At 36.1% G+C, this 16,887-nt stretch overlaps 1 long non-coding RNA gene across 1 annotated transcript; it reads left to right on the top strand.

The window, feature by feature from the left end:
* Positions 1 to 6,337: 6,337 nt before the first annotated feature.
* On the top strand, positions 6,338 to 16,717 carry LOC110677014. Its single transcript, XR_002500898.1, has 2 exons — positions 6,338 to 7,092; positions 16,493 to 16,717. It is a non-coding gene; the product is annotated as an uncharacterized LOC110677014 (long non-coding RNA).
* Positions 16,718 to 16,887: the final 170 nt, after the last annotated feature.

Raw genomic sequence — 16,887 nt, forward strand, 5'->3', positions numbered from 1 at the left:
AGTGAACTCAAAAGAGTACTTCTGGTAGATTTTGAGATCCAATGAAACTATATCGCTGAGTAAGAGAACAGAACTTGATTGAGCATGAGCATTAGGCCGTCCCTTATTTGTCGAAAATGCGAAATGTAATAAGTTCGTCATTGTAAAGTGCTCGTTTTGGTAAGAAAAAAATCAGGTAAACATTTGAAGTCCGTACGTGGACGCTAAGTGATCCCCCAACGGCCCTGAAGGTATTAGGCCCCAAGCACAATGTGAACGGCAACGCGGCACAACGGCAAAACGGCATGCCCATCTTGATCTACACTTTACTTTTTTTATTATTATTATTATTATTATTATAAGGCACTCCGTGCTCGTGGCCACTACTGTGCCGGACTCAGTTGATCTGTAGCTGCTTTATCGATACAGATCTATTTTCAACTTATCTATATTTACATCTAGTTTCACTCTCTCCTACTCTTTTACTCTCACACCGAGCAAGTAGGAGAGAGCTCTGCTATTAGTGAGGCTAGCTGCCTGCGAAGAGGGTCAGTTTGTCTCAGTCACCATCTGATTACTGACGGAGGATGGATGTGCTCCGTGAGGCGTCTTCTGGTGGCTGGACGGGTTTTTTGTGGAGGGGGCTGGGAATCGAACCCATGACCTTCCGCTTATGAAGCGGAAGCGTAACCTCAAGGCTACAGACCCCCATACACTTTTCTTATCAATCCAGTGTTGACTAAATCTTTTTCAACATTGACTTGACAAGTAGACAAGTAGCTCAAGATGGGCTTGCCGTTTTGCCGTTGTACCGCGCTGCCGCTCACATTGTGCTTGGGGCTTTAGGCGTAGATGACCCCGTGCGCAAAATCGAGCTCACTGCTCTAGTGTACGCAACAAGAGTACGAAAAGCCACTAGTAACAAATTGATAATCACCATAGAATTTAAAGTAAAACAATATTTTATACTGTGGATATCTTCAGAACACTGCACGCTGACATAAAATTCAAAACTACAAAGGTATCGTTCAAATATTACGTAACACAAGGAGAGAGGGTGTCTTCCGTAGTGTTACGGTCGATACAAAAATTTTAAATTTTTCATACAAAACCTGTTACGTGGGGGGGGGAGGGGGTCTAAAGTTGGCAAATTTTGTGTAACGTAATATTTGAATCATTCCAAAGAAAACAAAGTTCTTTGCTGATTATCAACGCGCGCAGGACAATTTGTTACTAGTGATTTTTCGTACTCATGCTGCGTGTACTAGAGCAGCGAGCTCGATTTTGCGCACGGGGTCATCTACGCCTAATACCTTCAGGGCCATTGGGGAACCACTTAGCGATTTTTTTTCTTACCAAAACGAGCACTTTACAATGACGAACTTATTACATTTCGCATTTTCGAAAAATAAGGGACGGCCCTGGGAGGGAGAAACCAATACAAAATTTCTGTACGTCATAGTGAGCCGGGATTCCGCTGTCACGAACTGTCACTGTGAGCCCAGATCTCAAACATTGGACTAACATGGAAAAAGCGCGTAACTGATTGAAACACAATTACGCATTTCATGAAAAGTGACAAAAATTGAATGAAAATCAATTCATGCACATAATACAAGTAATGTCACGTGATCACCTTTCAACTGATTGAATATGAAGCATTGAAAAACGCATCGTTTTACTTTTTCCAATGAAAATTGATATTCAGTGCATAGAAAACTGTGGCCCTTTTTCCGTGTTTGTCAGGACAGATCGAAAGTACACAACAAAAGAAAACTAGCGGTTTTCTCCAAGCCTGTCTTGATTGTTGTTGGCAAGTTGCCCAGTCAACATTTTGGTTGGTATAACTTTTGTTATACATCATTCTAAATGAACCAATTCAATCGTATAGAATGCATGAAAAGGCTATATACCTACTAAAGTGGAGGCTATATACGTACTTGGCACGACTTTTTCAGACTTTCTGCGATCAGATATACGATGCCACAAAATTTGGATGGAAATAAAAAAAAAGTTTCCAGCGAGTCTCGAACGCGGGACGTCTAGATCAGGAAACGGACACCTTACCACTGCACCACCAAGGATTACATATCCGATTAGTGATTATTTGCAAATATTAATACATGTTTCATGTACAGCGACGCATACTTTGTTGTTCTTTGAGACCCATCGTCAGCAGATACAAAATTTGGGTGGCAATTTTTGCTAAGTTTTTGCGATTTCATACGATGCTTTCTGGATTGATATATGATCTGTCAGTTTATATAGCATAACGCGATTCTATGTTGCACTATTTACGACATGTTTTGTTGTCAACACAGATTGTCGTTAATGGATCGTATTGGGGATTTATATACAACTTGTATTGACATTGATAACTCTTAATTTGGCATCTTGTGCGGTTCTGATTTTGGACGCATGAATACCATGACCCCACAGTTATGGATCAAATAGTGTGGAGTCCAACCTATAAAATTCAATAAAACGACATGGAAAACGTAAAATTGTAATTTAAGAGCACGAACTGAATCGTTTCAAATTGGAACCTCGGTAAGTAAACTGTTTTGAGTATAACATTTACTCAGGACTGCATAAAAATTAAAAATTGTATCGGTTTCTGAAAACCATATTATGGATCAATTTTCATATTATGAATCAAATTGTGACATATTACGGATCAGTGCGCAAAATCAAGAGATTTTCAACTCAATGCATCTGTATTGCATGATTTGGCGAAAGTTAACAATGCGTCACATATTACTGAAAAAAATAGCAGTATTAGAGCTGGAAACAAGGGTAAAATGCCCTATTTTTGTGATACTGCATTGTAGTAACTGAGACATGAACTGTTTTCGCTCCTTACCAAGTTTTCCACCCATTTTTTGTCTGCTTAAAAACGAAATTGACAAACGTTGATGTTTTATTAGTTTTATCCTTAGTGCTATTGTCCAAAAATGTCGAATCCAATGCTTAAAATGGCAGAAATCTACATTCTTTGGAAGTGATCCATAACCGTGGTAAGCAATCATTTCCTGGTCCATATTATGGATCACTAGTTAGAAGTGCTAATATTCGGTATTTAGAATCAACAATCAAGAAAAATGTTTTCCAAAGATGAATTCATACTAAATCGAAGGGAACGAGCATGTTTTATGCTATAATATTTGAATTTTACCACCTGTGGGAGCTTATGAATGCTGACGGCACTTCTTACAGAAAACGACCATATAATGATAGCTGTGTGGTAGCAACTAAACATTTGTCAAAAACATCGTTATTTAGGGCCAATTTCTTCACCACCGCTTAGGCCTTAAACCTAGTTTAACTATATGGGTAAGCGTGGTTTACCGCTTAAGCCATGGTGAAGAAATCGGCCCTTAGTGGTTGAATGTTGTGCTTAACATTACAAATGGTAGAGGACAAATAGTATAACACGGGAAAATTTTTTTTTGCGTCAACGTTTATGCTTCGAACGAGTTATCCGATGTTGAACGCCAAAGTGATCCGTCACTGTGGGTGATCCGTAACTGTGTGGGCATGGTATTCGTGATCAAACGTCAACATCCCACCGCAAAATCGCTAGTGTTTGGAGGTGATTTTAACCTCCAAATTGCGAAATCATCACCTCCAAGTTAGTTGTAATACCCACCGTTATATGAATTATGGTGGCGCGTCGATCGTCGCAAGTTTCTCGTTAAACAGTCAATATGATTTTGGATGCACATTCTTATACGATACGTGGTTCACTGGGTGGAGTTATCTTGCAGTTCAAACAAACGTTGTTCTTTATTTCGTGTGTAGTATCGGTGCCTCTCTCCCAGGGACGGCCTAATGAGCATGAGCATAGATGACCGTACCAGGGACGAAAATACTCAATCTACCCTCGCCTACATTGATACTTGCTGGGTAGAATCTTCGTTGATTTTTATTTGTTTTTATCCTCACTTTGACAACACAACAAAGGCAAAGCGCTTGCGCAAGATTGTCAGTTTCCTTTTAACCTGCTGCTACTCAACCGCCTTTTGATAATCGGAAACAAAAAATGATATTCATTCTATCCAGATTGACTTTTTTACATTCCGCTTCGGGAAGTTGTAATTTTTGCACGAGACACACTAAAGACGCGTCAACATAATCCATTCCGTGCATCGGATGCTTCATTACCCGTATAGCAGCATATTTTTTAATTAATTTGAACCTCATTGATAAACAATTTGCTAAAACTGACACTCTTCTGCTTCTGATAATCAAAAACACCAACGACATACGGGCATCGTTGTTTGTTTTGCCCATCTACTTTTGTGCCATCTTCATTTGTACAATCATATTGGTGGTGGTGCGGTTACTTTGATGGTGGCATAAATTCAGTGAATTGAGTATAGTGAGCATGATTTTTTTCGTCCCTGGACCGTATTTACAATGGATCATTAAAATAACCAAAACGGCCGCTATGGAAAGCATAGATAGCGCCACCGTAGCCTTGTGTGTTTGACAGAACAGCAATGCTGTCACAATGTTAAATCCCATATACAGTGGCGCCTTTGTTTTGATGCAGTGAGCACTTGCAAAAACTACCTTCAATGATCCATTCGTAGTTGCTACTCCGCGATTGACCAGAGCAATCTAGGTTGCACAAAGATTTAATAAATGTGGCTTGGGATTAGCTTTACCATCCTTCAATGTGCACAAATTGTGAGCTCAAATTTTGAAAGTCAATAACGGCGCCGGCCACGTCTTCACGGTCATCGGGAAAGGGAAGGAATGTTAGTTAGACAACCGTTGTTACTAGAGACTGAGTATACCTCTGCATCTCCACAGTTGTCATGGAAAGGATATAGGATTAGTAGGATAAGGTAGAGATGGGAGTCATCAATGTTTGGTGGTGCGATCAATGATATTTTCTCGCCTAACCGGATTCGCGATATATTTTTTATGTTTTTTTTCAGTCTCTTTTTCTAAAAATGTTGCAATTCTAAGTCAAAATTGTGTGAACAAAATTCATAATATGTTTGTTTCAAATAACATACTAAGTAAGAATAACTTATTGTCTTCCGAATGCGCCATATAGAGTTTTAATTAGACCTGTAACTACAGAGATATGGATAAAACACTTTTGTATGTTTTTGTAGGGGTGAACCCAAACTTTTGCACTGGAGTGTGAGATTTTCCATTAGAATTCCTCAAAGATTCCAACCAGAGATTTCTCTCCGAATGATTTCTTAGTAATTCCTTGTAGAATTACTAACTTAATTAGTCTTTTTCATGATTTGCTCCAAGAATTTCATTGCAAATCATTTCAAGAAATTTCCAAAGGTGTCCATTAGGTATTCCTCTCAGGTTTTCTTCAGAATTTATTTCAGTAATTTTTACGGGCTTCCTAAGGAATCCTTCCAAAAATTTCGTTCTAAAATTTAACCTAGTTGTATTATTTGTTCAAAGAATAACCCTAGAAATTGCTCCAGAAATCTCACCAAAATTTCCAGGAAGACCTAACAATATAATTTCAGAAATTTGAGACAATGCAGTTCAATGTCCTCCAGGAATGGAAAAACGTAAATTACTAGCAATTAGAAAACTGGATTGATAAAGTAGTGATTAGAAATCAAGCGTAATGTGAATACACAACTTATTGTGTTTAGTTCATGTTCCATGGTGCTTTCTTTGCTTCAGGATTTCGTTTTTGCTACCATTGAAAAAGAGCTATCTATTGATAATAAATCTTCGAGCTGTTTAGTAGAATACCTATAAGTAAATGAAAAAACCGAACTTAGTACTATACCATTTAATTCCACTAGAGTTTGTATCCTTTGACAGATACGCGTATTTCGACCTCAACTGTAAGGCCGTCTTCAGTGTCGTGTACTAGGTCGAAATACGCGTATCTGTCAAAGGATACAAACTCTAGTGGAATTAAATGGTATAGCTATCTATTGCCTTTTCAGTTTTGAATATCGCCCTACTGCTCTTTTGCATGATTTGCTCCAAGAATTTAATTAGAACTCATTTCAGGAAATAGCCAAAAGTGTCCCTCAGTTATTCCTCCGAGGTTTTCTTCAGAATTTATCTTAATAATTTTTACGGGCTTCCTAAGGAATCCTTCCAAAAATTTCCTTAAAGGTATCTTCAAGTCTTTAACCTTTTTTTTTCAAACAACTACACAGCAAAAAATAATGTAATCCGCATCGATGTAATTCATGTCGATGTATAACAATTCCGATGCAACCGCGAAATTCATATGCAATATAGCATCTTTTCGATGTTATATTACATCGCCTTGATATTACACAGAATCAACATTACCATTTTTCATCACATTGAAATTGTGAAATATTCACATTACAACTAATCCAATATTACATCGAAACAGCTGCAACCAAGTCGTTCCAATCTACTTGAGTGATATTACACAATTTCGATGTCATTTTGCATTCAACACTGATGCAATGATACATCTCGCAACACTGCCCATAGTTTGTTTTGGTCGGTGGATAAAGATGGCCGGCGTGGCAGAAGTTCGCGATCGCGATTTATTCTTACGCGATTTTTCGTTGCTAAAACTCCGGGAAAACTCTTAAAGTATAGTGAAAAGAAATGCTTTTACATCCGACGAGTTCAATAGCTGTGCAATTGATGTGGCAAAACAATAATGTTTCGAATTCAAGTGGAACAAACCCCCCAAGAAAATTTGCAATTTCTGGCCGTAACAGGAGAGTCCTACCGAGGTGATAAGTATGCGATGGTACGAGAGCCGTTATCGTGATGATGATCCTTGCAATCCGGAAAGAGGATCGCTGAGGCAATCACCATTAACAGTTCGTTCCCGGTGGTCCCATTGACCCCTATTGATGTTGCGAAGAGGATCCAGGTTTTTTTCCGCCAGATTTGCCCAGCCTCCGCTTGGAATGGAGTGTCGTTTCTTCGGTGCCGTGAGCATACTTCGAATGGTACTGGAGATAGCCAATTCATCCTGCTGCCGGGTGGAAAAATCCTCAACTCCTGCATTCACCAACTTACACGACATGTAACCGATGTACCAGATCAGCCGCAAGGTACATTGCAACGGTGTAGAGCTTCAAAAGCGGGAACGCTCTACTGGCGACTACGGTGAAACGGGTAACTATGTATAAATGTAGATAAATTGCTCTTAATGCCTAAGATTATAACTCTTCGTGTTGGACAGCGTGTGGGGACTTATCACACTTGTTTTTGATCGAGGAGTATTCCGCGAAAGATTACCTCAACGGCATTAACGGCAATATTTGAAAAATTCTTTTTAGTTCAAGTACCTAAAGGATTGATTGATTGATTGATAGATTGGGCCCAATAAGTCGTAGCGATACACGTGCACCCTGGGCTTGGGAGTATACATTCCAGGGAGCGATGAGTTTTTATAATTGGTCGCTGTTGTTAGTAGTTTTGATTAGATGTTGGGTGAATTTCAAAGCAATGGCAACCTTTTTATTATAAAATTCGGATTTTATCTTCTGACCTAAAGATCCTGTTTAAACTACTGCATAGTACGGCTATCACTTGTCAAAATTACTTTCACTTCGGGAAAATATAATTTCAAGCTGACGAAAAGATTACAAACTGAGGGTGGGTTAGGAGCACAGTCAGACCCTTGAATGTGCAATGTGGGGTAGTAATTGGGACGCCATTGCCATTGACGGTTTGTTCTTCTACGAGGTTTTCGAAACCCAACAGGGCGCGTGCACCGGATTGCGGATAGGAGCAAAGGGAGATCAATAGCATCTGTTAGTACTGTTCAATTGTTACAAAATTACATTACACCAAAACTTATTACAAAACTACATAATTAACTCATTACTAATCACTGTTTCTATATTCTCTCTTTCTCACCTTCTTATATGTTGCATGATTATGGTCTTTACTAATATAATGCATGAGCATGCACAATAAGAATAATTTCAGGATTGTAAGCAGTAAATGGATACCTGGATAGAATAGCTTCGAAAAGGGTGCTCAAAATAGAATAATTCTGGTCGGGGAAGTATTATCATCAAGAGTAAGTAAAACTTTTTCAATAATAACTCCTTCATTACACAAACAAATGAACTAATAATATCAAATATTATTATTTAAATCAGCATCGTCAATCAGTGAACTGAAATGTCATTGTATATCTGTATATGATAAAAACAGTTAAAGTTTGTAAATTTGTCACTATCGAGTGAATTGCGTTCTTTATAGTAATGTTCAATCATTATCAAAAGCTCCAAAGGCATCGCATCGTGCCATCAGCAGCCCTCTCGTATTGTTATTATTTTGTTGTTTATAAAATTTCTAGAAGACCAGCTTTTTCTTTCTTACTTGTACAATGGTCGGTCTATTTGGAATTTTGATAAGTCAAATCAAACTTCAAAACTCAAATCAAATTGCTTTCATCACATTTACATTTTGCAGCATTAATCGCATTAGATTGTCAAGTCTTCTACAATTCCCTATACCCTACCTCAACCCTTCATATCCTTTCCGATGGTGTTCAAGCGGTCCGTATAGACTATTACGGCCATTAGGGAATGAATGATTTTTTTTTATTAAAGAGACTTTCAGCCCTTGGCTGGTTCGTCTCTCGGCCATTAGGGGTAGTCGGGGTGGTTTGGCCAATGGGGTGGAATGAGCACCCCTTGAAAACTGCATAAATTCTTGAAATTTCATCTGAAATAACATGCAACCCCAAAGCTGATGAGGAAATAAAGCATTAGGCATGTTATAAGTTAGTGTTCAAAACTCAAAGAAAAAATAATAAATGATGTTAGAAAAAACTGCCCATATTGCCCCGAATGGCTCTTTGAAATTTCATCATTTCAGAATGATGATGTTCGACTGTTAGAATGTTCTTAAAAATATATTTTCTTGCACGGAGTGTTTATAAATACTAAAACTTTCAAGTGTAGTAATAAAATAATTGAATTTTTAGATTATATGAGATTATTTTGCAATCAAAAATTGGGTGCTCATATCACCCCATCAGTAAAAAATCGACTCGAAAAATGACAAATTTTGAAAAATCAATCATTTATCCGTGAACTTCATAAGACAAAGGAAGCATGTGGATCTAGTGTATTAATCTAAAAATTGTAGAAAATCATGCAAATATTCTAAAAACTCATAATATTTCCAGCACTTTTATCGACTTAAGGTGAAGATGAATCGAAGCCAAACCTCAAATTTTCAAGAGCACGAATCTGGAGAACCAAACATCCGTTTAAACTGAAAACTTAATCGATTGGTCACTAGCTGGGTGTGACCAATCGATTAAGCTTTCAGCTCAAATGGGTATTCGGTTCTCCAGATTCGTGCTTTTGAAAATTTGAGGTTTGGCCAAACTGCCCACTTTCCCCTACTTATCCCTGCCATCTGCTAGATAAAACAGATTCAATTTCAGAAACTGTTGCCAGTAACAAGGACTTTGTACCGTGAATCCTTGAATTATCAGAACATATTAACCTAGCTCGACAAACAAGATGAGACTAGGGTTCAAATTGGTAGATCTTACCCCGTAACGCATCACGAAAAGTTGATCTATCCGCGTTACGGGTACTGATAGAAGTTTCATTGCTATTACATTACGAGACTCATCAATAATCTCAATGTGACTGTTATGCGGTTACAATTTACATTGTGACAATACAACTTGGTATATTTTTCGAATTTTCTAGAACAATCTCACAGATTTCTGTAAGTTGATCGAAAGTCTTTATTATTTGATGCCTCTCCACGATATTAACTCCAAATTGACGAAAATGTCGAATGTGACAAATATGCAGTTACTGGCAGTGTAGAGTTACTATGAAAAACATATATTCTTAGTAATTACTGAAGGAATTGTTTCTAAGAATGTTTGACGATTTTTTATTAAGTTTTAAAAATTTTTGAATTTTAGGAAAAAATAAACTGATTGTTGAGTTTTTATCATTTCTTGGTCCAAAATATCTAGAAGAACAAATATTTACATCTCTTCGGAATATTCAAACATAGTTAGTAGAACAAATACTTTAGAAATATAAAAAAAAATGTTTGAAATTTTTGACAACATTGATTATTGATGTTGTTATTGAGTGATTATTGAAATATTTGAATCGGCCATGAACATTTTAAAGTTGTTAGAAATTATTGGCTAAAGTGGATGAATTCCAAAAATGTGAGATGTTAAAAGAAATAAAAATAAGGTATGAATTATTAGAGAACGCTGAGGCATGTTTTGAAACTTCTCAAAATTCTGCTAAAACTGAGTAATTCTGGAAATGTTTGACGGTTTGTTATTACTGATATTATTCTTGAAATGTTATAGAAAAAAGGTCTACTTTTTTCTGACGCTACACACTAAGCTCTTACGGTGAATTTCACCGTAATCTCAACAGCTGAACAGTTCGGTGAAATAAAACACCGTAGTTCCGTCGAAGTTTTACGGATTCCGGTGATTTTTCACGGAATACTGTAAAAATTTACCGTACTCCGTTAATTTATTTCACCGAACTGTTCAGCTGTTGAGATTTTACAGGAATCCGTAAAATAATTTAAGTGTGTACGTACCGACAAAGACAGAACTTGCTTCTCAGATTAGTGTTCCTATGATCACTTCCACAGACAGTTAATAACTCAAAGCTTCCTTTGTAAGATTACCATTTGGTGAGTCGAGAAAATTTCGTTTACGTAAACATCCTCGATTGGTGGGATTCAAACCCATAACCCTCAGCTTGGCGTTCTCCACCATTTGTCCCAGGAATTCGTTTTCATATTCTATTTCTGTTTGTTTCCATTTTCTTAAGAATTGCTTAGAAAAAAATTGCTCCTAGAATTATTTAACATTCCAACGCTTAATTTAGAAACTTTCACAGTGATTACTTCTAAACACTTTTCTAGGGATCATCCTCTAGTTATTTTTCCAGATATTCTTACTGCTTCTTAGTTGATGCTCTACACTCAGATCGGTTATATAAAAAAATGAGTTGATGACTGTCAAAAACGACCTCTGTGCGTCGTGAAGTTCGAAAAAAAATAAGCAGAATTTCAGAATGTGTGAAAATAACACAAAAGAGTTCGATTTTGTGTAAAGTTTTTTTAAGAGACTAGGTAATATTCCAAAGATTTATGCAGGTATTCTATCAAAAATCGGATTTTTTTAGAAATTCTTTTGGATATTTCATTGCAGTTGAATCAGCCTGAGCTTAGAATTCTCCTAATAATAAAAATTATAATAATATACATAACAACCCTAATTGCGTATAATAATACCGCCATTTCGTAATCATTTCGTTAAACATTCATTTACAGTTTCTTCCACGAGTTGCTTCAAAAATTCTCGAGGGATTATTCTACGAAACCTATTAGGAACTCTTCCAGAAGTTCTTCAACATTATACAGGATTATACAACATTATACCAAGAATTCCGCATGAAGTTCCTTCAGATATTTCTCTAGGAATTTCTTCAGCATTTCTGCTAATCTGCTAATCTGCTAATATCAACGCACCCCCTAGCCATGGCCAATCTGCGTTGTTTACACAAACATCCCTATAAACCCCACGTTTACCGAAAAAGGCGTTATGAGGTTCTGCACTGCATTCTTGTATTGGATTTACTTTAATGGCACACCGATGACAGAGTGGGTAGGCTCGCACCATCGTCCCGCCCTTCTACTTATTTTTGAGATAGGCAGTTCTGTCAGGGTGTAAGTAGTTATTATTATCCATGTAATCAAAATGTAATCAAAAAATCAAAATGTTCTCCACAATGGCTTGGAGGTTTCCTTCTTCATTTCGGTTGTTCTGGAAAGATAAGAAAACAAGGAAAGGAAGGGGCCACACCACTCCACAGAATGGCGGCCCATCTGATATTAGTTTTGTGTTAAATAATTATTGTTGAAAGGTAGAAATGCGAGTAGGCGGTAAGCCGCCAATCGAACCGTCAAAATCCCCATTAGCTTTCGCCATCGCTGTGGTAGATGTTGTATTTGAAAGCGGTGTTAGCGACGGGGTCTACCGCTCTGAATTCACGTTCTCCAGATCTTAGCCAACGCACTTCCTGAATAGCAGCCACGCACACGCCAACTTTTCGCAATTCACGAGCCAAAAGGCTCACTCGTCCAGGTTCATTTAAGGTCCTGACGTTCCAGGTACCGAGTTTCCAATCATAGTCCTTATTTCGTTGCCAGGTCGGTTGCCAAAAATAACGTTCGTTTCTTCTTCTTTCTCCATTTTCGTGGTGGATAATGACTTCGGTATGCTACCTTACCGGGGTCGCGCTACCTACATCACGTTGATGGGACTGCCATCTTAGGTGTAGCTGACGTGATACAGCGTTTCGTACTCAGCCGCTGGATACCAGAACAGACGCTGTTTGAGCCGCACCTCCTGGTGTACAGACGCTCAAAACGCACCTCCTCACTCTAGCTGATTCAGAAGGACAACAGTGCCCAGGCTGCACTACCAGCTAAGTACGCAACCCTTAGCTGGCGGTCTTTGTCATCATTTGACCCGTGGAAGCGCGAGGTAGGAACTTGTGAGGACCAGAGCTGTGTTGGACGCTCCTTCCTGATTGTCGACTCACCATTTTGCGGCCCAAGAATTCCGCATGAAGTTCCTTCAGATATTTCTCTAGGAATTTCTTCAGCATTTCATGAAGAAATTACTCCCGGGTACTTTCAAATGTGTATTGATTAGTAAAGCTCCCATGGATTCTTCAAAAGACTTTATGCCAGCAAACAATACAGAAATTGTTAATAATTCTTCAGGTATTCCGTCCGATATTTTTCAAGGAGTTCCTTCAGACAATCCAGTTGGATACATTAAATCCAGATATTTGATTGATTATTTTCAATAATTATCTTAGAAAGCTCTCGAAAATCCTCCAAACTTCCTCAAGAATCCAGGATTTCTTTATGAGGTTCTTGCAGGAGTTCATTAGGAATTCTTCAGAAGTTTCAACAGATATTAAATTAGGATTTCCTTCAGAAATATCTGAGACATTTTTGGAACAATTCCTGGATAAATTATGTGAAACATAATCTGAAGGTATTTTTAGAGAAATTCTTGGTTAAAATCTTAAAGAAAACCATAACGAAAATTGTAAAGGAAATTCTAAGAAATCGTATTTGTAGAAGAATTATTTCAAAAAATCTTGGAAGAAATCTTAGGAAAATCAACGGATGAGTTCCTGAAGGGCTTGTGATTTTCTTGAGAATTTTTTGAAATAGTTCATGGAAGGCTTCCTGAAGAAATTCCTGTTGTAGGATTTCTGGAATTATTCCTAAGCACCAGGTTTGATTCTTAAAGGATTTCTTCTTGACATAACATCCCTACGGTACAGAGTTTGCTTCTCAGCTTAGCGCTCTAAGAGTACTTCCAAAGTTTATTATTAAGAGCTTTATTTTCCAAAGTTTCATAACAGGTACGAAGATACCCTAGAAAGTAAAAAAAATTACCGTTAAGAATAGATTCTGGACCAACCGGGAATCAAACCCAGTTACCTTCAGCATGGCTATAGCACATCATCACTGCTCTAAAGAAGGATCTTAATTCCCAAAGGTATCTTGAACGAAAATTTTGAAGGATTTGCTTGGGAGCTCTGTAAATAAAAACATTGAATGATCTCCTGAAGAAATTTTCGAGGTAATATCTGAACGAATCTTAGGTCAAATACCCGATGGTGAAATAAGAAAAGATCATGCAAAAACATATTGTAATACTTATCGTTATGTCAAGAGGAATTTAAAAAAGCTCTAGGAAATATCTTTACAGAAACGTCTAGTTGGATTATCTGAGAAATGTTTATAAAAAAATATCTTTGTTTGGTTTCTCCTTCTTTTATGTGGGTCCAGTGTGGTCGTTTTTTGAAAGCATGAATTATATTTATTTTCTGAATTATATTCTGGGATTTCTGAAAATATTTGATAATGAGTAGTTTTAGTTCGTATTCTCCAAAACCAATTTCATAAGGTATTAACAATTAGACTTCAAGAAAATTTTCATACAAAATATGTAATGGACTTGCTCCTGGAAGAAATAAAAAAAACTTGCAGGGTATTGTATGAAAAACCTATTCAAACAATTTCTTATATCTTGAATTAAAAAAAAACTATGAATGGATTCCTGGAGGTATTCAAAAAAATCCTTAATTGAATTGTGAAAAAAAAATCCAAAAGGAATTACTAGGGAAAATTTCAAGAGGAACTCCTGAAAGAATTGCTGGGAATTTGAGAAGAATTAATAAACGAAAACCTTTTGGCGAACTCGCCAAGGGCGAAAAGCCACTCAAATAAAGATAAAGAAAGAAATTAAATATAATATCTTGATCAAGTTCGAAAGCAATTTTACATCGAGCTCCAGAAAAAATCTGAAGCCTGTGGAAAAATAAAAAAAAATAAAAATTAAAATAAAATCTTTGTAAAAATCCTGGGGAATCCCTGAAAAAATCCTCAAATTCTGAGTAAATTCAAAAAAATCTTTTTAAGCAATTCATAAGGAACTCTTAGAAGAAATCCTAAAGGTATTCTTGAAAAATTCCAAAAACAAATCTTGAAGATGCTTTCGGAATAATTAAAGAAAGCATGTCTCATTAGTTCCTTGAAGAAAAATCATCAAGATCTCTAGAACAAATTTAACAAGGAGCTTCTCAAGTAATTACAGGAGAAATTGGAGGAAAGTTCTAATTTCGCTGATTCATATTCCTGGGTCAGTAAGTCACCAGTATCTGTGTTTTGTAATATTCGTGGCAGATTATAAGTTGTCCGTCCATAATCCACGCGGTCATATTTTTTATATTTTTCAGACTACACTCTCCTCTCCTCAAAGTAAATTGTGTTATTGGAGAAATCGTAAAACATTATTTCTGGATGTTCAAGAATATAGATTTATAAATAAAATATTCTGAAGGATTCGTATTTCTAATATCTATAAATTGTCATATAGTTTTTGTATCCTTAAAAAACTTTGTAGGATGCTGAACTGATCTTGGTTTTAGTCATGAGTTAGTTTATAAACTATAATCATTTATAAAGTGATAATTAAGATATTGAAAAGCAATGAAATTGTGCTATACTTAGAAAAATTTGTTTTTTCGATCAAGCTACGAAAACCTGTGATTTTTAAATCGCTATACAACCTGAAAAGGAAACAAACACATGGATGGGTTCCAAAAGGAACGCTTGACAGGATTGAAAAAAAACTCCTCTATTCTATTATGGAGAAAACAAAAAAATCCTAAATAGAGTAGGTGTACCAGTTATGGCCATAGTGGTTCCCTATTTCGCTATACGTGATAACTTGAATGTCTCCACATTTTGAAAAGTTTTGTGTGTTTTAGCAGTAAGATATAAGATATATCTTGGTGTTAAAACATTCAAAAAGATTAAAAATGCGAAAGTCATCGAAATTTCACATATGGCCAAATAGGGAAAAACTATGGTCATAACTGGTACACTTTCCCTACTTTATTTATTCTAGGTGGAACAATTTCATTAAAAAATTTTAGATAAATTCTAGAAGAACAACTCTAAAAGTAACTTTAGGTTCGAATTACATAATTAAATCCAGAAAAACATTGGATGAATAACAGAAATGTTTCATAAATTAATATTCATATAAATTCAATTTGATAAAAGTACATTAAAAATATATGAGAAACTCGTGGAACATCTAGAAAAGTTTCTGAAAGAATTGAGGGAAAAAGTCAAAAGCAAGTTTTGTGGAAAATATTGAAGGAATTCTATAATGTCAGGAAAAACCATCATGTAATTTTATAAGAAGCTCATGGAAAAAGCACAATCTCCCGATAAAAGCTATAAGGTATTCCTTTGGGAAATTCACGAGGATCTTTATGATAAATATAAAAAAACAACTCCTTAACACCAGTATCTTTATACTTATCAAATGAATTTAGAACATTTAAAATAGTTAATGAAGACTGCAGATTTAAAAAAACTGTCGTAGAAAACCAAACATTAATTTCAAAGCTTTTACGAATCATGCGAGAAGACTGAATATTTCTAGATTAACATTTGCGTCTTTTTAAAATATTAAAAGTTGTTATACATTTACGGTGAAAACTAAAGATTTCTAGGAATTTTTGAGAGTCTTTGAGAATATTAAAATTATTTTTAGATTTAGAATTTCAGGAGAAGAAGGAAGAGAAATGTAGTAGAGTTCCCGAAGTGTTTTTCAAGAAAAAAATAACCTGGAACAGATTTCAACCAAATGCCCAAAAGATAAATCCCTTGCGAAATACCTGCAAGTAGACGACGAAATTCAAGAATTTCCAAAACACCAGGAGAATTTTTAAATTTGCCAGAGGGTTTGTTGAATCTTTGCATCTAAGAGTCCCCCAAAGCAAAGAAAAAACTTTGAAAACTCATATTTCCGTAAAACATTCGAATAGAACTTCCGTTTAAACAACTACCTCGAATGTTTATTATATATCGATCTATTGTAGTATATTTAAATTTATATATGTATATGTACAATTCAATAATATATTATTTTGTTTTTTTTTAGATCGGCACGAAAAAGTTGAACGAGCTCTGCGATTTATTTCACTGTTGGCTGAAGGAAACTAATCTCTACCTGAAGAGCCTGCAGGCTTGAATTTAATCTCTGTCCACTGCGGGTTCTCGGACTATCACCTGAAGCGCTCCAGTCGTTATACTGCATTATTTAAACGTTTTTAATTCAATAAAAATAGAATAAATAATGTAAACTTATTTTTTTGTTTGAAACATATCTTATCTTACTACCATCAAATTCCCTTCAATGGTTGATTAAATTGCTTTAATCGATTCCAAAAATTTTGAACCCGATTTAACATCATAAACATTATTAAAAAGCGAAAAAAGATTAAAAAGCAATTTAATCAACCATTGAGCAGAATTTGGGATCGCTTTATTTCGCAC

The sequence above is a fragment of the Aedes aegypti genome, chromosome 2 (assembly GCF_002204515.2).
Source record: "Aedes aegypti strain LVP_AGWG chromosome 2, AaegL5.0 Primary Assembly, whole genome shotgun sequence".
Lineage (NCBI taxonomy): Eukaryota > Metazoa > Arthropoda > Insecta > Diptera > Culicidae > Aedes > Aedes aegypti.